We start from the raw sequence: 22,616 nt of genomic DNA on the forward strand, positions 1-22,616 counted from the left end.
TCAAGATGGGCTTTAACTGCCAATTTTATTATAGCCAAGTGTAGAGCTGGAATCTTGTATCCTTATTTCTGAAACCTTGTCCAGCTGATATTTTGTTGTGAGGCTGTTTCAACCGTATGGCTACATCTCAGCACATATCATGGATATGATATTAAAACCATTTTAATTTAGAGCTGATTTAAACTTATTATTATTATCATCATTAATACGTCTACTCTTGTAGTCCATTAGAAACGTTTTGCATCTGTATTAGCTGATTTTCTAATCTCTGCAGCTTTATTCTGGACAAGAAGTAACTTAAGGGTGAAGGCTTATTTTGGCTCACACTTCAAAGGAATATATGCTATCAATGGTGGCAGGCCTGGCTGTGGGAGGGGCTTGGTCCTTGGCAACCACAAGGAAGGGGAGAAGTGAATGGCAGTGCATACTAGTGTGTTTTTCTTTTCTCTCTTTTATCATTTGGGGCCCCAGTCTATGGAATGGTGCCACTCATATTTAGGGTAGTTCTTTGCTCTCTGTCAAACCTCTCAAGAAATGTCCCCACAAACACAAACCAACTTATAGCCTGGGTGTTTCTTAACCAAGTCGACATTCCATATTAACCCGAGGCAGTACAGATAAACTGTCATTTAGAAACTAGAGTTTAGATAGTAATTCCTCAAGCAAATTCTGCCAAATTTGAAACAACCCCAGTTTTTATGTTCCTGAGAGGTGAGTGAGGGCAGTTTGTGAAAACCAGCTCTGCCTTAGCTGGGCCCATGGAAAGGGAGATGCAGTGTTCCACACAAGATCCCGCTGGAATTGTGTGAGAAATGATTTCACAGTTTTGCAGTTCTTTATTTTTCGTGATAAAATCAAATGTCAGCCATAGTCAGAGCCACTCTCTGGTTAGGCAAAGCTGGGAAAACTCTTCCTGATCCCTGGGGAGCAGAGATTCTTATCTGTATTTAAACCTAGAGAGTTTGATTTAAGTAGGTCCCTAATTGTTTCCCTTTCAGACAATTATCTTGCCTTACTAATGTATTAAAGATCTTATCCAATTCTGTGTAATTTATTAATTTGGTCTTGGAAGCAAACACATTTTACTATTTTATGGTGTGTCTAGGTCCCATTTCCTGTGGTTTAGTGTCAGGGACACCTTCTTTTCCAAAGTTGTGTAGCATAAATGCACTTTGGTCTTATGATGCAACTTGCTTTCATGAGTCAATTGTAACATTCAGGACTGCCCAAAGTGCTAGTATATGCTTTCTAAATAATATGAATAACGATAGGAAATGGGAAATTTTTTTTTAAAAGACTAATTGGCAGGCGCTTACTAAGACACCATTTGGTTAACCCCTATTAGTGATCTGGTTTTCACAACTGGACAACCAGCTTAGTGAATGGCAATGCCTAATCCAGCATAAGTGTGCCTAAAGGACTGTGACTTCACAGAGATGTTCTCCCTTGTGTAGTTATCAGAAAGGCCAGAGCAAATGGAATTTGTAGAAATAAGGAAGCATATTTTAGTCTAAGGAATGTCTACAGCATGTTTACTTCAAAAACTCACATCTGACATGTAGAGTGTATGGTAATGATGCCTGTTTTCACAAGTAATGTGACGTACATACACATTTGCTTTGATTAGTGGCAATTTCATGTCTTGATCTGTTTCTGCATTTGGAGCTGTGGGGGTTATATTCTGGTTGAGAATCTCTTTGGTAATAAACTTCATTAAAGTTTCTTAACCCTGGAGGAAAAGGAAGTAGTGATGTCCCCAGACTTTTTTCTATGTCATGATCTCATTTTTGTCCTGATTTCCAGAAGTCTAATTTCTACAAAAAGCAAGCAAAGATACCACCACACAATCGGAAATAAATCATACACTTACAATCTATACTGTTTTAGGAAGACCTGAGTATGTAAGAATAAAATAAATTTTAGGTACACTTAAAATTGCAGAGGGAATAAGTCTTTCTCTTATTCTTCATTTTTAAATTTTTTTGTTCTTCTTATTCATTTTTATTTCCCCATCCTTTATTCTTTACAGCATCCAAATCTAGTATTTTATTAAGTAAAGGAGTTCAGCATCTCAATGTAGTTATACCATTTCCCTGCTCATTGTGACTACTTAACCTGCCTTTAAATTGTGTATATCCCAGTTCATACATACTAGTTATCTTATGCATCTTGCTATTGAAATTGGGATTAAACATTATCAATATTTTGTGGATTTTGAACACTAGGACTTCCTTCTGAGAAATAAAAAGTTCATGTCTTCTGTTTTACTTTCACATAAAATATACTTATTGCAATAAATGTCCGTGAATAACTGCTAGATGCTATTACTCTATGGATTATAAGAATTATCACCTCAAATGACATGACTAGACCACTAATAAAATCAAAATAAAGTTGGATGATTTTACACACTCAATCATGTTCATTTAGGGATAATATAAAAATCAGACCAAATAGGAATTTATGTACCTCTTGATGTTAATGAAACATTGATTATAGCTTTTCAGCCATATTATTAGTACATATCACACATTGAGAGAAGAGCCGGAACATTATTACCACACAAGGCTATAGTGTTTTCTAAAAAGTTGCCTGCAATTTGACTTGGCTGTGCATGAAGGAGTCCTGCTGATATACAAATACACGTAATATTCATTCCCCCAAAAACCTAAAAAAAATAAGGTAGATTAATACAGAAATTAAACAAAGTACATATGGACTGTTATCTGTGAGAGAAAGCTAAAATAATAAAAATAAAAATAAAAAGTAAGTTGAGACCCTACTATTGTCTCAAGCTCAATTGTTTACTGGTATCAAGTTTTAGGCCACCAAAAAGGAAGCCCAAACATGGCCTGACAGTCTTGAGGCAAAGGTGAGAGATGAGCTAGCATTCACAGAAGGGGGTACCAAAGATGAAGTGACAGAGAGAATGAGCTCTGTGTCTCTGAGAGAGACTTCTCCTGTTTTTGTCAAAGTAGCGATCTGGTTCAGGCATGAGAAGGACCTTTCTAAGGCCAGTAAAGATAAACCAGGATTCAGTAGGCAGATCCCTTCCTGAAGCTCCCATCAGCCACTGTGAAGAGAACTCATGAGATACATGAGCCTTTGTGAGGAACTCTAGACTAGTCACATCAACAATGAGGCTCAATTAGTCCTAGACTAAAGGATTCTCTAGATCTCACAAGAGAATAATTGAAATAATAAAGATACAAGCAGAAATCATTAAAATTGAAAGCAGAAAAACAAGTAGAATTATCAAAATTTAGTTCTTTGGAGAGGTCAATAAAAGTGATTAATTTCTAGTTGGCTTAGCTAGAAATAAAGAGTAGGTACAGCATGATCACAGGAGAATTGTATAACTGTTTAGAAAAAGAACCAAATCCTGACCCTCACCTCTCACCTGAAATCAGTGGTTCTCAACCTGTGGGTTGAGATCCCTTTGAGGGTCAAGTGACCCTTTCACAGGAGTCACCTAAAATTAATCACATGATACATGTGGCAGAAAGCACAGATATTTTCATTATGATTCATAAGACTAGAAAACTTAAAATTATGAAGTAGTAACAAAATAATTTTATGGTTGGAGGTCACCAAAACGTGAGGAACTGTATTAAAGGGCCAGAGCATTAGGAAGGTTGAGAACCACTGCCTTAAATAAACATGAAGGTTAAATAAACCACCGGCTACACATCTAAATGCAGTAGTATATCCATAAGACTTGGAGAGGTCCTCCAAGAATGTTTCAACACATGAGCAAAGAGACTGAAATTTACTTCACAAAAGAAGGGTCATACATGGCAATAATGCATAAAAGAGTGTTCAGCTACACTGACCACCAGGAAAAAGCAAAATAGAGCTGCTTGTAGACAGATTGCCATTGAAATGCAAAAGATGGACCATACTGAGAACTAATTTGTAAATACTTCAGAAGTCTTAATGTATTATACATAAATAATATATTATTTAATATGTATTATATAATATATATTATATATAGTTAAATTTATTCTAGTTAACTAATCACAGTCCCCAATATTCCAGTATTATTCTAGAGGAATGAAATATATATATACACATACATACACTATAGCACCTCTTCTCATTTGTAGATAATTATGCAAAAGTCATGATTATAGGAAAGAGACTTACACAGTGATTTCAGAAGGCTGGGGTGGGAGTGTGGATGGGGTATCATTAATCACATGATGTATGAGTCATAAAGGTGCCAAAGTTGGGGTACTATAACCATACTCCATTTACATGCATGAGACATATGTTTTGTGGGGTGATTAACAAGTAGCAAAACAATAAACTAGGGTAACACTTGCAATGCAAAAAAAAAAAAAAACCCAAAGGAGTGTTATTATATCTAGTAAAGTACTTTTACAAATAAAAAAGAAGCTTAACTGAAAATGGATGAGTTTTATAAATGAGCACTTGATGAAATATCTGGAAATGATAGAATTGAGAATATAATCTTAGTATTCAAATATCACTATCTTTTACAGTTCTCTAAGAGATGCCAATCATCAGAACTGCATAACTGAAAGCCAGATAGATGTACATCTTCACAGGGAGATGGATAGGAGGTGGTCTTTCTCACACCAAGAAGGAAGTGACATGACATGGGTATGTACATAGTCCATAGTTATGTGATAACTGGACCACACTGTATTATAGTAAGACACTAATTATTATTATTACTTATTAATATAAGTAATAATAATATAGAAAAACTTGAACTTTATCTTGACAGATTCATTTCATATTGAATACTGATTACTATCAATGTGTGCAGTAAAATAGAATACAAACATTTCAACTTAATAAAAGTAGGCTATTATTATATTGGGATATGTTACTTGTGTGAAATACGTATTACGTTTCAAAGCACATGGTAAAACATTAAAAAATATACTTATTTAAGTGAACAGGCATTTGCTACCTTTAGCAACAAAAGAACATATATATTTCAGAGATACTTCTCAATAAAGATAACCTAAAAGCTATTTTAAGTATTATAAATAATGTAATCTTAAATATTTTAAACAAAAAGTCATATTTTAAATTAGAAAAGCACAGGAAAAAAGAGAAGCTCCTACTGTTCTGATGCCATACCCAGAGGAAAGGAGAAGAAGTCAGAGGAAGGAAGAAAGAAAAGGCCCTCAGAAGAAGGAGGGAGGCTTCAAGAGAGGATCAGCTAAGTTAGAACTGTGCAGGGAACGGTGGCCCCACACGTCATGGCTAAGAGCATCCACAGTGCAGGTTGAACATGCAATGGCCAGAAGGGACCTTGCAGATGGTGAAGGGCAGTAGAGACTTCTCACAAGTACCCCTTCTGGAAAAAGTCATTTTGGGAGGGGGTGGAATCCTCTTGTTAATAGATGGAAAAAAACAAAACAACAACAACAAAAAAACCATGGTAGCCATTAAAGAAATTGGACACCCACATGACTTTCCTGCCTTTTGAACTAGGCCTTAGGAAGCCTTTGCCCTGCCCTCCCAGCTCCTTGGCTTACTTGGGCGTCTTGCTCTGGGAGTCTCTTCAGTGTGTGGCCAGTGGCTGGTTTGAGATGAACAACTGAGAGGAATCATTCCAAAACTGCTTAGGTTGCTCAACACTTTTCGTGTGTCTCTTTGATTCTAATGGTAAGCCACTTCAGCTTATATTTCCATAGTGTTCTTCTCGAATTTTATTTTTTACATTACTCTGTTTTCACTGTTGTTCTGGCTAGTTTCATGTCAACTTTGCACAAGTTATCATCATCTGAGAGGAGGGAACCTTGGCTGAGAAAAGGCCTCCATAAGATCTGACTGTAGGTTGGCCTGTAGGACATTTTCTTAATTAGTGATTGATGGGGGAGGATTCAGACTATTGTGGGTTTTATAGAACCCTGGGCTGGGTTCCTGGGTTCTATAAAAAAGCAGTCTGAACAAGCCAGGAGGGACAAGCTGTGAGCAGGTCTCCTCCATGGCCTCTGTAGCAGCTACTGCTCTGTCTTAATTCCTGTCCTGACGTCCTTCGGTGATGAACAGCAATGTGGAGGCATAAGTCAAACAAACCCTTTCCTCCCCAACTTGCTTTTGGTCATTGTGTCTCATCATAGCACTAGTAACCCTAACTAATAAAATTATACTTTATGATGGTCTGGATAAAAAAAAACATTGGTCATGATTAAAAGTTTGGGAAACCTCATTTTGAAATATACCTATAAGGTGTTACGAGATGGTGATTGAGGATGAATATATTTTTGTTCACTTCTGAACCAGCCTCTGTGCTACAGTTGGTATGGTGATGATCCCTAGATCCCTCAAAGGCAGATGTCTTAAAAGATTGGTTCTTGGGGTGGGGGGTGGGGGCACAGCTGGGAGGTGGTAGAGCCTCAAGGGCTGGACCCGGTGGGAAGTGGGAAGTCTTTGGAGCATTACAATCCCTTGAAAGGGATCATGAGATCCTCTCCTTATTCCTTTTGTGTTTCCTGGGTCACAGAGGCAACAGTTCCCCCAACCCCAACTTCCACACTCCCACCAGAGTGTAATGTACCACCGCGAGGCCAAACAGTGGCTGCTCTTGTACTGCACAGGCCAGAAGTGCAAACCAAAATTTGTAGGTCAATTATTTTAGTGTTTTGGTAGAAAGCGCACCGACTAGCACCCTGTGGCTCACAGGAACGCCATTGGCTCCTTTTTTTTTTAATTTACATGGCAGTGCCACACTGGTAAGCACCATCACTATTTCAAGCAGAAAAAGGAAAACACCCCCGTCAGGGAAACAGAAGTGCTTTTGCCTTTGCAATTTCATGCAGAATAAGTGAGTGAGTGGTTCCCATCTGGCCCGAGACTACGGTGTCAATGATGCAAGAACCCTGCAAGCTAAAATATTAAAAGAAAAAGACAAAGGATCGCTGTGGCAGGAAGTGAAATGGCAACCTTGCCATGTAAGTGTGAAGTGTCGTTACTTAAATCTTCACATCTAGCTATGCTGTAGAAAATGGTTGGCATTTCATACAAGGGTCGCAGGCTTTGAAATCAGTGGGAAAATTAAACCTCTTTAGAAGTGCCTATTTTTCTTTATTTCTCTAAATTTCTGCTATCTTTTCTTTATCGTAATGATGTCATTTGCTATCAAAGAAATGGTTGAGCTATAATAACATAGAAGCTAATTTTAACAAAACCTGTCAGGCAAAACAAAAAACATAACTTGAAAATATTCAACTCTGTCCAGTCAAGTCCTTTTTTAAAAACTGATAGTGATCAGTATCAAATGATTTCTGGTATGGTAGCACGTCATTTAAAATAAACTGTTCCTGCCTTTTAATTTTTTCTTTTTTACTGTTGAATAGAAGTTTAGAATAGGGATATCTAGATCTTGCAGCTGGGGTAATTCCACTGATTATAAGATTTAGTGTTCTTACTAAAAGTTATAATGACTCTCCAAGGCCTGTTGAAGCTGGGAATCATCCTGTTTCTCTCTTGCTCTCTTTATTTTTCTCTCCAAACACAAGTTTGGGCTCCAGCTGGCAAGCCGCACAATTGCATCATCAAGCCTCATGCATTCCCACAGTCCTGACATTGCCAACATTCTCTTTGCCTAGAAATGCCTCAGAGCCTCCTTTCCAGTGTCAAGGCGCCCATCCTCGTTTGCACTCCAGCCTTGTTGGACAACTCCAGCTCAGGTGACCTCTCCCTCAGCTCAAGTGTCCAGAGTAGCTTGAGAATTTTACAGCTTGGGGCTCACCACTTATCTTGTTCAGCAGGCTGTCTGCACACTCAAAGGACGTGCTCTCAAGATCTAGAGAGAGGAAATCCTGAGACACCCAAACAGGCAGGGCAGGAAGGCAGCACATACCAACATCACTTGCTCCCAGTGTTTCCCTTTATCAGGGCTTTCAAGTGCAGGGAAGAGGAAGTGGGAGCTAGAGAGAACAGAGGGCCAATGTTTGGCTGCACTTAGATCAATGTGGAGTAGGGACCAGTCCTTCCACTGAGGGGAAGCTAACTGTGTGTGGCCTCCCTAAAGGACACAAAGCATGTCTGTTTTTAGGGTATGTTTTCTTGGTGTCACTGGGCGGTTTCTATTATGACAAAATTGTGAAGAAGATGACGCTCGAGTGGCATTTTCCCACCCGTCTGAACACTTTTGGTCCTGTTTGTTAACTTTCTCTTTCTCTCGGAGGCATTCAGTTCTTTCCATATCTTGCTGGCTGGCATTGCCACTGGTTTCGCCCCCTAACCCCTCCATCTTCCAGACCCCAGGATTACTTTCTCTTGTATTGGTGCTTGGTAATACCCTCTGGGCTGTTTCAAGATGTGAGTAGTTTGTCTCCGAAAGAAGAGAGGGTGTATGTGCAGGGCTGTAGGAAAATTTACATGGGCAACAGGGACCTGGTTCCCATATATATTGACTTATTGGATGTTAGTGGTGGAGCAGAGTGGCATCCAGCCCCTCCTCTTCTTCCTGCCATCTAGTATATGCATTACTACCAATATTTTAAAAGGCGGTCGACTTTCATGGACTGAATAATGAGCAGGTTCTCCAAAGATAAATAGTGCAACTATGTGATCCATGGGCCATCCTTTATCATTCTCTCTGCTCAATAAACTTGTACATATGTAACTTATTTCTTTCCCTTTGACTGCACACTCTTCCTGCGTAGTGTGCTACGTACTTTTATGCGTGCAATATGGGTTTTAATAGACATAGTTTTGCTTATGTGTAGCAAGATAGAATCTTTTACTAGCTAGCCAGTATCATGATAATTTGTCTTAACCCTCAGAAGGACTTTGATACATAATAATGTTTTTGAAGCAAAAATTGAGATTAAGTGTCTGTGGAGGAAAATGGGGGACATGGTTCTGACAGCAGCCAAGGAGTCTCACCCTTCAGTATTGATAAGACTCCTCTGGAGAGTGCATTGACATTTGTGACTTTTGAACCCAAGAAATCTTCAATCAATATGTCTAGAAGCTTCCAGAAATATATTTTTGAGTTTTAAAGCAAATGTTTTCCAGTATTAGGACAAATCCTTTAACAAACATTTCACTGAAGAACATTCATTTTTTTAATCTATGAAAGATACCACTTTCCTTCCATTCAAATAATTATTGAGTGGTATCTATGAGAAGAGGGTCTTTGATTAATGAAACGCTCTGTCAGATTGGCCTGTGGACCTGTCTGTGGTGCACTTTTTTAATAGCTATTTGATGGAGGAGGGTCTAGTCCACTATGAGAGGGTCCATCTCTGGGTAAGGAGTCCCAGGTTGTTTAAGAAAGGTAGCTGAATGAGCCGGAAGAAGCAAGCCAGTAAGCAGTCTTCCTTCTCCTCTCTCTGCTTCTGTTCTTGCCTCCAGGTTCCTGCCTTGAGTTCTTGTCCTGACTTCTTAGATGATAGACCAGAGGCTGCAATGTGAAATAAACCCTTTCTTACTCAAGTTGGTTTTGGCCAGTGTTTTTACCACAGCAAGGAAAAGCAAATTAATACAATAATAGAGAGAAAAAAATCCTACTAATGATAATAAAGGATATAGAGGGATAAACATTATCTGAGGTATTTATTTACAGTTTTTAAGGGTCATAAAAGGTACTGATTTCTAAGCGGGGGTGGGGGTGGGGGGGAGATCCTGAGAGGTTTCAGAGGATAAGCAAATACAGAAAATTTGAGGTGGTAAACAGGCAATTTTCTGAAACATGAAGGCCAGACACTGAGGTGGAGAGTGTGGGTGTGGAGACCTGAGGATCCTGAATGAGAGTCTGAGGAGGTAGCTGAAAGTGGGGGAACCTGGATGGGTAGCTGGGGCTAGGGCCTGTGCAAATACATCTTCAATGAGATAAGAAAGATCTCCAAGGGAAAGAATAAAGTCAAAGAGGAAATGACAACCCAAAGGCCAAGGCCTCATAACTTGCTTAAGAATTAGGAATAACATCCATTTCCTTAATTACATAGGATGACAGTAAGTACTATGAAACCAACATGTAACCTTGCATGCTTTGTGACATTTAATATTACATGAAATAAGTGAAATCAAACCCTTGAAATGGAAGATTAAAATGAATATTAAACCAATTAAAATGAATGCCAAAGCAGTGTGTCTAAGGGATTTCTAAAACGTTATCCCATAGTGTTAGTCAGATATTTGTTCTTATTGACTTTTACATCCTCTCTGCAGGACTGGACACTGAAAGAAATATAAGAAAGTTAAATTCAGGTGCATTATAAAAAAAAACACTATGAGGAAGTCTCATGCATGCCTATTCCTTGAAAACAACAAAACAAAACCTGAAACCCCGGGGGTTAAATAGTTTCACTAAAGAAAACAAAAGCGAAGTAAGCTGAAGTCATGGGAAATGGTGTAGAAGGAACAGGCGGCTGCAACCCCACCACAGATGGAGCAAAGCATTTCCAGATGTGCAGCTCTGACTATGGATCAGTGCCACCAGCATGGGCTTACTCAGGTTCTATCAGGGGCGAATACAAGAAGGGTTTCTTGTCCACTTCTGTCTGTAATCGAACTAAACCTACTTTGCTGAAATTTTATATGTCATTTCCTGCAGGGCGATGTCTGTGATTCTGTGATCTGAATCGAGTCTCAGAGAGCTGGAGTCTGCTCTAGACCGGAATGCTTTCGTTAAGGCCTGGTAGTATGCAGTATGCATCTGGTTGTCTGTACATCTCCATTTGCAAGGGCATTTTAAATGTCTCCATCCCACCCTCTTCTAGTCTACATCACAGAAAGGCTGTGTGCAGGTGTGGGTGAGGATGGGGATGTGTTTACGTTTTTTTGTTGTGGTGGTAAATGAACAATTTTATGAAACGTAAAGGCTAGACACTGAGGTGGAGAGTGTGGGGTGTGGAGACCCGAGCATCCTGAATGAGAGTCTGAGGAGGTAGCTGAAAGTGGGGGAACCTGGATGGGTAGCTGGGGCTAGGGCCTGTGCAAATACATCTTCAGTGAGATAAGAAAGATCTCCAAGAGAAAGAATAAAGTCAAAGAGGAAACAACAACCCAAAGGCCAAGGCCATATAACTTACTTAAGACTTCTGGGAGAACGGCTTCTGATTAGCTGCAGAATAAGTGCCGTCTTAGAATCAGGTTCACAAAGTCACACTGAGATGATCCCCTTCTCCCCACCCAGTTTTTATGAGATAGGATTTCATATAGTCACGGCTTGCCTTGTATTCACTATGTAGTCAAGGACGACCTTGAACTTCCCCTTGTCTTGCCTTCATCTTGAGTGTTGCTGGGCTAACAGGCATGTGACACACAAACATTCCTCGTGTTTGATTCCCAGAGCTTTATATGTTCTAGACAAGTCTCCTACCAACAGAGCTGTAACCCCCAGCCTCAGTGACCTCTACTGTCTAAAGGGCCTACAATTTGGTGCACTGCTATAATATAAAACAATGGAAGTTTTATTGCAAAATAAGAAAAATTTTACGTCTGCTGGGACACCAGGGCACTCGCCATTCACAACAAAGGAAAGCTCTCTTCTTTACCATTTCAACTGGAAGGGAGCCCTGGGAAGCCTTAGAAACAGTAACAAAAAGAAAATCCCAACAGGGTTAGGAAGACTGAACAATTGGGAACGTGCTTGCCAGGCAGACATGAAGACCGGACGCTGGTTGCCCAGCACTAACATACAAGCTGGGTGTGGTGGCGCATGCCTATGATTCCCGAGCTGGGTGATGGTGGGGCGTGTGGAGACAGGCTAATCCTAGGTTAGCCTCCTTTACCAAATCTGAGAGACTCTGTCTCAAAACAACAAGAAAAAAATAAGTTGAGAGCAACTAAAGGGGTCAATGAACTCTACATGCACACATACACACCACTGAAACTCCCCTCCCAAACTATCACAGTTGGTGGTAGTGATCCATGCCTGTTCTAGCACATATGAGGCTGAGGCAGAAAGATTCTAAATTTTAGCGAAGCTTTGGCTACATGGTAAGATCCTATCTTTGAAAGGAAGAAAAAGAAAGAAAGAAAGAAGGAAAGAAAGAAAGAAAGAAAGAAAAAGAAAGAAAGGAAGGAAGGAAGGAAAGAAGGAAGGAAGGAAGAAAGGGAAGAAGGAAGAAGATAAGCAAATATACATTACAGACATGCACCCACAGAAATATATTCTTTCCTTAAAAGACAAATTGAATAAAATATGTCTAAACAAATTTAGAGTTTTTTTCTCTTGAAGATTGTTTTTACTTATAAATCTGTACCAAGTATCACAATCATATTTTTGGTTTATAATCTTTTTAGATAAACATATTTAGTTGTATTTCATTGTTTATATTCCTTTCTGTGAACTTACAGTGTTAGTGATTATTAATTAGTATCTCAATAATTAATTTTAATCAGAAAATGGGAATATAGTATCCTGAAAATATAAAATTATTGAGGGCAATGGAACTATAGTCAAGTTATAATGCAGACTTAAAACAGAGTAGTATTCTGGGATACAACTGAGTGATTTAAAAAGACAAAAAAAAGAAACAATTTACTTGGTTAAGAGGAAAAAGAAAACCCATAAATCTTATGAACAGGGGTGGTACTACTGACTTAGATGAAAGAGATGCTGAAAGACACGAAATGAAAAGATGTTCTATGTGTTGAAATGTAACTTCGAAGTAAAATATGATTTTGTCTCCTAAAAGACAATATTAATTATGAAAAATTATGACATTATCAAGCATTCATTATATACTCAGATGTTGCTAGATCTTGCAGGATGAAGTAGATCAATAGGAAAATAGGAACTGATTCTTTATTAAGGCTAATTACATCATCTTTTGAGACTGAAAGCACGTGTATCAGAAATAGAGAATGATGCAAAACCTCCTAGAGAAATAAGGAGCGGACCTCTCAGAGATAGATAAACCATAGCTTAGGTCTAGTCATAGGAATTTGGGAATGGATGTCTAACCACCCAGGTGCAAGGAATTAATTTTCGTTCCAGTCAACAAAGAGGACCAAGCATGTAACAATTCAGACCGGTTCTGCTGGTGTTCGACAGTGGCCTCCTGGGACCTGAAGCTGACCGCCAGGGACGAACAATCTGTATTTTAGATTTTGTGTGGTTCTGAAGACTGTGGTACAACATCATGCTGTTCTGCTCTCTCCCCCCTGGAATGTGGACCGCCCCTTCCAGCATACCAACATCGTACACACTAGCCTGTTAGTGACTCAATAGCTTATGTCTAGAAAAAAAAAAAAAGCAAAGTATACAGAGGATTCTATACTATCTATGGCTTCAAACACCCACTGGAGATCTTGCAGTATATTCTCTACAGATGATAAAAGACAGCTGTTTATCCACACAACAGAATATTATTCAGCATCGAAAGAACTTATCAAGCCATGACAAGCTGTGGAGAGACTTAAAGGCATGTTACTCAGTGCCCCATCTCACTGTGTCCTTTGTTTACTACCACACTTGGAACTATGCTTCCTTCTCAATATTGACGTGAATTTAAAAGCAAAGCAAAGCAAAGCACACTCCTTTATTACCCAAGCGTCTTTTGCCCAGCATTGTGTTTAGTGATAATTTGAATGATAACTTGGAGGCTGTTGCATGCAAGAGCGACATAAACGAAATGTTCAAACAGGATCACAACCCATCCAGGGTGAGGGAAGTAAACAGCTGGCGTAGGTCTGCGTGCTGCAGCTGTAAATGAGCATGGGTTATTATAGGAGATGTCACAGTGAGAATGTGACACCAGCAGTCTTTGGAGGGACATGGGGAGGGGGGAGATAATTTCTAGGAGGGAAACAGGAGTAGCCAAAGGTCAAGCCAGCCAAAGGAAATTCAGGAAAAAATGTGAAGTTGTCACCATGGCAACAGCGGAAGGTACACCGGTAGAGGAAGATGGAAGATAAGGTCCGAAAGGAAGGGTAAGGCCAGATTATGGAAAAATGGATTCGTCAGCTGAGGAGTCTTGGCATTTAAGCACTTCAGGCAGCCACAGTGGGACGCCCCTTAGGAGCCTCATTGAGCCTTCCTTCTGATGTCGGACAGGGCAGCCACCTCTCTTGCAGAGAAGCTAGGTGATTAAGTAAGTGTTTGCCTGCTGAGCATCTATCAAAACTCGGGCGTGCTGTTATTTAACGCACTCCATTATTTATAGACACACCAACTCAAACACCTGCTATTGTTCTGGCCTTAGAAGTGCAGGAAAAATGTATCCTTTCAGGAAATCACAGGTCAGTGGGGAAAATACTTGATGAATACACCCAAGTAGACAGACCATAGACTTAAAGTATAGGGAGACTAAAGAAGCTACGAGCTGAGCTGTTACCACCTCCCCCCCCCCCCCCCCCCCCCCCCCCCCCCCGCTTACCCGTTTTCTCCAATGCATGAGAAAGAATGGAGCTCACCTTTACATGGAGGGGAATATTAAAACATGAGCCTCTGGGAGTCACTGGGATGTGTTTTCTAAGGAAACCCATGGTTGGGAAATATGGAAAGCAAACACATTACCCTGCTGTGAGAGTCCTTCCCAGAAGAGGAGCAGAATGTCCACAAGGCTTTTTTTTCAGAGAAGAAATATTAAGTTGGTCAAACACCATAAAAAGTCCTGGTCATCAATATACTGGCAATGACCAAATTTCCACATGAGTCTCTTGGTATGCAAAATAAACAGATTGTTCTAAAATATTTTTAATAAACTTGCTCTGCACCGCATGCCATACTGTGTGTCAATGATGAAATGGGAGGCACATCAGGGGGACTTTTCATTATTGTGACAATACCCATAAAGTCAACTTAAATGGAGGAAGGACTTATTTTGGTTCATGCTTTTAGAGACTTCATTCCAAGGCCAGTTGTATATATGGCTCTGGACCAGAGGTGAGATAGAGCCTCATGATGACGTAGCTTGTGACAGAGACTCCTCAGGTCATGGCATCCAGGAAAAAGAAGAGACAAGAAGTGGCCAGGGCATGATATACCCTTTAATGGCGTCCTACAGTGACCAACTTCCTCTAACCAGGACTCTGAATCCCACAGTTCTACCACCATTGATTTAGTCTGCTAGAATTTCGAATGTGCCAATGGATTGAGTTGTTCATTAGGCCGGAGCTCTCATAATCTGGCCATCTCTAGAAACCCCTCACATATACACATGGAGCTGTGTTCTGCTAAGACAGTCATCTCTGTCTAACTAAGTTTACAGTCATGGTGGAAGGAGCATTATAAATTCATAAACAGAAACACTAAATACTGAAAGAAGAACACAGCCAAGTGGACCCTCAGCTATAGAGATCTGGGGCGACCGCCTCCATGCAGGATGTAGCAGATGAAATGGATGGAACTCAATAGAAAATATCTATCAGTATTGATTGAGATACAATTGAGGAAAAAATGGATATAATAAATGTGTTTTACTTAATTAGCAATATACTAAAAATCAAAAACTAAGAAATGTTTAGAAACTATCCATATCTAAAAATATCCTAAAGTCAAAATTTTGGCATTTAAGAGAACACGTATATACTTTTTAAAGGAATTTCTGAGACCTGGAAGCTAAAGTGTTTCTTCTCAATAGCCCACTCAAACACAGCCAAATTTTTGTGGGTGAGTTTACATTAGGTTTTAGAGAAAATGAGAGGTTATGTGTGGGCATACCCTAAATTCTTTCCTCATAAAAAAGCAGGCAAGTAGAGACCATAAAACTTTTTAAAAAAAATGCAGCAAGTGAGTATTTATATGCTATTTGTATAAAAATAGTTTAAGTCATTTTCCTGAGAGTGAAAGTGGATAGAGAATTTGGAATGTTGGCCTGGGCCCAGCCCAACCCGATAGAGGCGATGTTTAGATCATATGGAAACCCAGCAAGGAGCTGGGGGTCTTCGAAGTCACAGGAAGAGCTTCACTTAGAAGGTTCTACAGTTGGCTTTGACAGCATTACAGAAAGTTAAGCAATTGCAGATTTTAAATGTATTTTCCATTTATTCATTTATTTACCAAACATCAAACACTTAGAGAAATGCCAGGCCCTGGGGTAAAGAGCAGAATGCAACGAAATTCTGTCTTTGAACATGCTTGCAGTTTAGCGCTACAGAAACTAAGCTAATGCTATTGGTATTAACATGAGGCAGAAAACAGAGTAAAGTTTTGCAAAGAATTCTGAAATTGGACAGCCCTATTATTTTTTCCCCAAGCAGAGCTCTTTGGATCTGTAAATATTAGAAGGTGCCTTGAAGATTCTCACACGAACAAATGAATGACTCTCTGATAGTTAGACTGGGAAAATAGGCAAGTGGTTTTTGATTTTAGTGTTTTTTTTTTTTTTTTTTTTTTTTTTTTTTTTTTTGTTTTGTTTTTGTTTTTTGGTGTTTTACAGATATTTTCATCTGCATTTCCCCTTTACTGATCAAAGGCTGCCAAGGAAATTTATACCAAATGGCACTCAGTGTGGGTTTTGTTCTTTACGGTGTTTACAAGGCACGTGGACCGAAATGATGGAAACCCGGGTTTTCCTTCTTACATGTTTGTCACAGAGCAATGTTTGTTTGCTAGTTCTCTGCTTTGCTCACCACAACACGAAGTTTGCAGAGACTGTGACTCCACTCCATGCTTTTGAAAGGATAGCTTTCACAAGAGTTCCAGACTGAATTCTTCATTATCTTGTTTTTTAGCATTTTTACAGGCAACCAAATAACCTCAAGGCAGGAGAACAAACATTCTAAGAAAAACAACCAAGGAATCCAGCCAAAGTTGGATTTGAAGTCATTTTTTTTTTCCTCAATGGTACCCTTTACTGGTTTATGTGGGGTACATTCTCCAACTACCACCATTAATTAATTACTTGGCTGAGATTTTTGGCAGTTGGGGAGAAGGGCAGGAATAGAAGAGGAAGGAGAAAGTTTAAATAAAAATTTCAGAAGCACGTTATCTGGCAATCACTGATGCTAAATTTGAAACACTTATGTGATTACGGTTATTTGATTAAACCTGTTTCCAGAACACCCACAAGGAAGCGGATTTTTCTAGGCTCACAAAAACAGCATTGTGGACTAAGACAGGCTGATGACTGGCCCGAAGAAGATGTCATCTAAGCAAGGTAACCAAACTGCAGCAGAAAACACAGAGACTGTTCTTAGAATCAGAGGACAATGGCTCACCTCCCGCTGCCTGGATAAGGACTCATTAAGGGGTTGATAAGATCTAATAAAACGCAGCAGAGAGGGGGCAAAGTGCCATTTTAGCTAATGACAATGGACACAGACTCTGCAAGCCGACAAAAGGTTCTGAGATTTAATTTTAGCACGAGAGATTTCATCACAAACAGTAGCATTTTTCAAATGTATCCAGAGAGTTCATTTTAGTGCCTAAATTATATCAATTTTCTAAGTTACATGCTTTTTATCATAACAAACATCCTAATTCACTGGGGTAAATATATTTCTCCTCCACTGGATTTAATGTAAATATTTTCACTTAGAATGAAGAAAAACATAATCCATATCATTTTTTCCAAATTGGTCATCTTTGTATTTCTATCTCAATTCTTACCTACTATCCCTATTTAAAAAAAAAAAAAAAGACAGGTTCAAACCCCAGATCTAAGCAACAGTAGAGAGATAAAAAAATTAGAAGGCATTCTCTGGTTGGAGGTGGTGAAATAGTTGAATCTACCAACCAACAAATTAACCAATCAAGGGCATAGTGAGAAGACATACATATACATATTTTAATACATTAATTAATATGTTAATATAATAATATAGGTAATAAAATTTTAATATATTTTATAGAGAGAACATATATATATACATACACACACACATATATATGTATAAACACACACACACACACACACACACACACACACACACATATATTAAGTGAAGTTCCTAGTGGGAAACAAATGACCTTAGGTTAAATTGAGTAGAGTTTAATGACAGGACATTGTAAAAGCCACACAGAGCAGCTGGAGCTAATGGCCAGTGGTTAAGAGCTTGCACTGTTCTTGTAGAGGACTCAACTTTGGTGGGTTTTCTAGAGTGGCTCAAAATTGCCTGTCACTCTAGCCCCAGAGGATTCAAACCTCTGGCCTCTGAAGACGTCTGCACTCATGTGCACAAACCTCAAACACTGATACACATATACATATAATTAGAGAGAGAGAGAGAGAGAGAGAGAGAGAGAGAGAGAGAGAGAGAGAGAGAGAGAGAGAGAGAAAAGCCGGGAAACCAGTTCTGGACAGTGTTGAAGAATTCCAGTGAAAAATGGAGCCTCCAGTGAGAGGGTCGGCAGGAGTGTGGGCTGAGGAGGAGCTTTGACAGGACCTTGTGTAAACGAAGGGCGGCCAGAACAGCTGGACAATCTGTGAGCCTAGCCAGGCAGGCTGCTGTGTAGACAGGATCCAATTACACTACCTGAATACAGGGTTATTACGGAGGCGTGAGCAAATGGGGCATATATACTTCTCAAGGACTAATTATTTGGTAGATATTGAAGAATACTTGTTCACAAGAGAGAATTTTCGTCTCAAAGAGAAAATAATTTTTAGAGAGAGGTGACAATGTGACCAGCTGGGCCTGTATTGCAATGACATGCATCTTCATCAGCTCAGGAGGTTTGTGAAGAAAATGATCTCTCTTCCACAAGGCTTCCACGTAGCTAGCTGTATGTGGTGTCGCAAGGAAAGACACACAGACAGTAGCAACAAAGATAGCCTTTATGAGGCCTAATGCACAGTGCTTATGTGCATAACTGATTGTCATCAGAATGAGCTAGACTTCTAGGACTCACTGTGTGTTAGGCATTCCTGCTTACATCAATATCATGGCGGATCCTTTATTTACACTGTCTAATTGAGAAGAATGAGGAAATTACATAACTTGCTGAAGGATACACAGATAGGGAGCAGATGTGCTAGAGAAGATTCCAGTGACTCAGTCTCAGGCTGTTTTCCTTTTGTTTCTGAACTATTTTGAAAGATAAACCCTAACTCTATATTCCAGGTTGGACTTGAACTTGCGATCCCAAGTGCCGCTGAGGTTTTAACACACCATCATGCCTGGCTCATGGAACCCATTCTCTAGGTGTACACATTTGGTGATAATGAGGACAATAATATGTGATGATACTTGTGTGGTTTGAGAATAATTCTTCTAAGAGTGACTTGGTCGGTCATAAGAATACATATTGTGGTTTTAAGAATACGCATTCTGACATGGGTTGCTAAAAACGGTTTTGGTATGATCCATGTCCTAGGAAGTGTATGGACAAGGTGCTGAAGAAATGCTCTGTAGAGAAGGGGGAGGAGGGGAACCCCAACGTGTAGAACTAATTCTCCAATGAGAGTCTGAGTTCCTGCAAGCAGGGGCTGAGTTTTGAATCATAACTGATTCTTCGAATAGCCTACCAGGATGCCTAGAAGAAATAGCTGTTCAATAAATCCTTATGGAATGGTTGCATGGAATGCTGTTTCAAAAGCATCCCCTCCCGCTTTTCGGCACTCAGGAGGAAGGAGAGCAGCTGCAGAAGTGTCGGGAAAGCACGGCCGCCCCGGTGGGAGCCGAGGATGCACCAGGAGACCACACCAGACAGCGTGAGGGTATGTAAGAGGGACGGGTGGAAGGCACTACACACGGCTGTGTTTAGAGCCCCGTAAGGCCCAATGGAGTGGGCTCCAGTTGCCTTGGATGAGATTAGCTGTGATTTAAACAAAGTGTATAACAGAGCGATATTGTCATCTTACTCTGGAATGACTCTACAAGTCAAAATAGGCGTTCTTAGTAAGGAACAATAGGCTGCCTTCATTGAACAGGAAACAAACAGAAAAAGGAAAAGGAAAAAAAAAAGAAAGAGAAAAAGAAAAGAAAAAAGGCAGCCCTTAGGGTAGATAGGAAGGTTTAATCCTGCTAAAGAGGTCAGTGACCCAGGAAGACCGAGTAAGCCTTCTGCCTTGTGGTCCTGCTTCTCTCCAGTGGGAACTAAAGAGCAGAGCCCGGAATGAAGAGAGTCCCACCCATAAACTAAACACTTGCGACGTCTTCTATAGGCTCTGGGAAGTTTAGAAAGAGAAGAGTTGGATGCTTACACTCTTTCACAACTTTTGAACTAAATACGATTCTCTTTGGACCATATGATCTATTACCATTATTCACAGAATGTTCACATACAGGAGTCATCTTCACAGGGGAGCTCACTAACTTTTAAAGACATAAAATCTCTTTCTTACATTTGTATTTTCAAAGATTGTATTTCCTCAGAAGCATAATACTTCATGCAGGGAGCTATAAAGTAAAATTAGTTTAGGAATATATTGTGGAAATATAAATGTTTTAACATAGATAAGAAGACAGGTTCTGTGTTGGTATTGTGTTCCCCAAAATATCGTGTACCTTAATAAACTTATCTGGGGTCAGAGAACAGAAAAGCCACTAGTTAGGCAGTGATAGCACACGCCTTTAATCCCAGCATTCCAGAGACAGAAATCCCTCCGGATCTCTGTGAGTTCAAGGCCACATTAGAAACAGCCAAACATGGTGACTCATGCCTTTAATCCCAGAAAGCCATCCTTTAATCCCAGAGAGCGGTGGTAGAAAGCAGAAAGATATAAAGGCATGAGGACCAGAAACTAGAAGCGTTTGGCTGGTTCAGCATTTGGCTGGTTAAGCTTCAGGCTTTCTAGCAGCACAGTTCAGCTGAGATTCATTCTGGATGAGGACACAGAAGCTTCCAGTCTGAGGAGACAAGACCAGCTGAGGATCCGGCTAGGTGAGATAGCTGTGGCTTGTTCTGTCTCTCTGACCTTCCAGTATTCACCCCAATAACTGGCCTCGGGTTTGATTTTATCAATAAGAACTTTTAAGATTCCTGCTACAAGGTTCTACTTGAATGAATTCAGTGTGAGTCATCAAGTATGTGATAGGGGACATCCATGTGCCTTGCTTGCACCTGGGCAAGATAACATATTTTAGCTGATTTAATTCTTCAGAGAGAGCTTATGAAAACCCATGAACTGAGTCTATCAACTTCTTCCCTCCATCTGCTTTTAATTTACATTGTATGTATGTATATATGTATGTATGTATATATGTATGTATGTATGTATTGGTGTATGTGAGTGTGTTCCTGCACATGTGGAGGTCAGAACACAATTTCTGCCTTTCCACCATGTGGGTCCTGGGGATTGAACTCAGGTTTTCAGGCTTGGTGGTAGAGTCTCTGCTAGCTGAGATAACTTGCTGACCGTTTTTCATCTTTTATTGGGACGGGATCTCTCTCTGCAATTCTCAGGCTGGTCTACAATTTACTATGTGGTCTAGACTTCCTTTGAACTCAACTGTCCCTCCTGCATCGGCCTTTCAATGCTAATTGTGGGATTGTACCGTCACACTTGTCCTGTATCTGACATAGGGCTTTGCTAAGTAGCCCCAAGGCAGCACTGAACTTGTGAACCTCTAGCTTCTGCCTTTCTACTTCCGGCGTGCACCACCACACAGACATCAGCTTTGAGATTTTCGCCTCTTTAATATTAAATTTGGATATTAGAAAGTGTGGCCGTCAATTTCACTTTCCTGTTTCAGAGGTGGAGAATGCGCAAGGGAACGGGAAGTAGTTGGTGCATTCTGCTTATGCTGCGCTTAGTTCTGAGTTACAATAGTCTTTTTGAAATACCAGAGAAACTACACAACGAAGCACTCCCCCATGTCCAAGTGGAACCATTTCAGTGGAGGCGGAAGGAGTTGGCTCTTTGCTATGCTGTCTCCTCAGTCAGGGGCATATTCCTTCCCTTCTCTCTCTTCCCACCAGCCAACAGTGTACACTTGAATGGTTTCCTTGGGAGAATGAGAGAATTTGCCGACATTCTGGCGTAAGATGACAATATTGTTCCGTTATACACTTTGTTTAAATCACAGCTAATATAGGGAATTACAGAGAATATCACAACCCCAGACAAAAATGGGAATCTTAGTTGTCTTTGAGGGGTATATGTACACACTTAATCATATTTAGATTTTTTTTTTGACAGGGTTTCTCTGTGTAACAGTTCTGGCTGTCCTGGAACTCACTTTGTAGACTAGGCTGGCCTCAGACTCACTGAGTTCCACCTGCCTCTGCCTGCCAAGTGCTGGGATTAAAGGCGTGTGCCACCACCGCCCGGCCATCATTTAGTTCTTGTTTAACTAGACAGTCAAGCAAAATCTGTGTGGCGACATGGTGCGGTTTGACAACTTACTTTGAATTCACCTGATAAGAGAAGGGTGGTTAATCTGTATGATCAGAGTCCATACATAACACAAAGTTTCATTTTCCCTTCATAGAAAATTGGATCCATTTTTATCATGTCCTCCTATTCTTTGGGGTTCTCGATGTTATTAGAGTGAAGAAGTCAGACACCATCTAAACAGGATAGAGAAGTTCAGCTCGCAGAGTTAAAGGGCTAAGTTGTTTGTGTGGAAATTGTCTAGCTACAAAGAAAGATCGCCATAAGAACAGATGAACATCACCATTCACATGTGATGAAGATGGCATTCACTACCAAACGTCAAGGCCCAAGTATGATTCCAGAACCCATGTGGTAGAAAGAAATAACTGACTCCCATAAATTGTCCTCTGACTTCCATATTCATTCTATGGTATGCAGACTTCCTTCTTCCAAATAAATACATAA

At 40.0% G+C, this 22,616-nt stretch overlaps 1 protein-coding gene across 3 annotated transcripts in view; it reads right to left on the minus strand.

The window, feature by feature from the left end:
- Dlc1 (DLC1 Rho GTPase activating protein) overlaps positions 1-22,616 on the minus strand; it is a 385,945-nt gene that overhangs the window by 178,388 nt on the left and 184,941 nt on the right. The gene's annotated exons all lie outside the window — the stretch shown is intronic.

Source organism: Peromyscus leucopus, chromosome 17 (genome assembly GCF_004664715.2).
Source record: "Peromyscus leucopus breed LL Stock chromosome 17, UCI_PerLeu_2.1, whole genome shotgun sequence".
In the NCBI taxonomy this organism is placed as follows: domain Eukaryota; kingdom Metazoa; phylum Chordata; class Mammalia; order Rodentia; family Cricetidae; genus Peromyscus; species Peromyscus leucopus.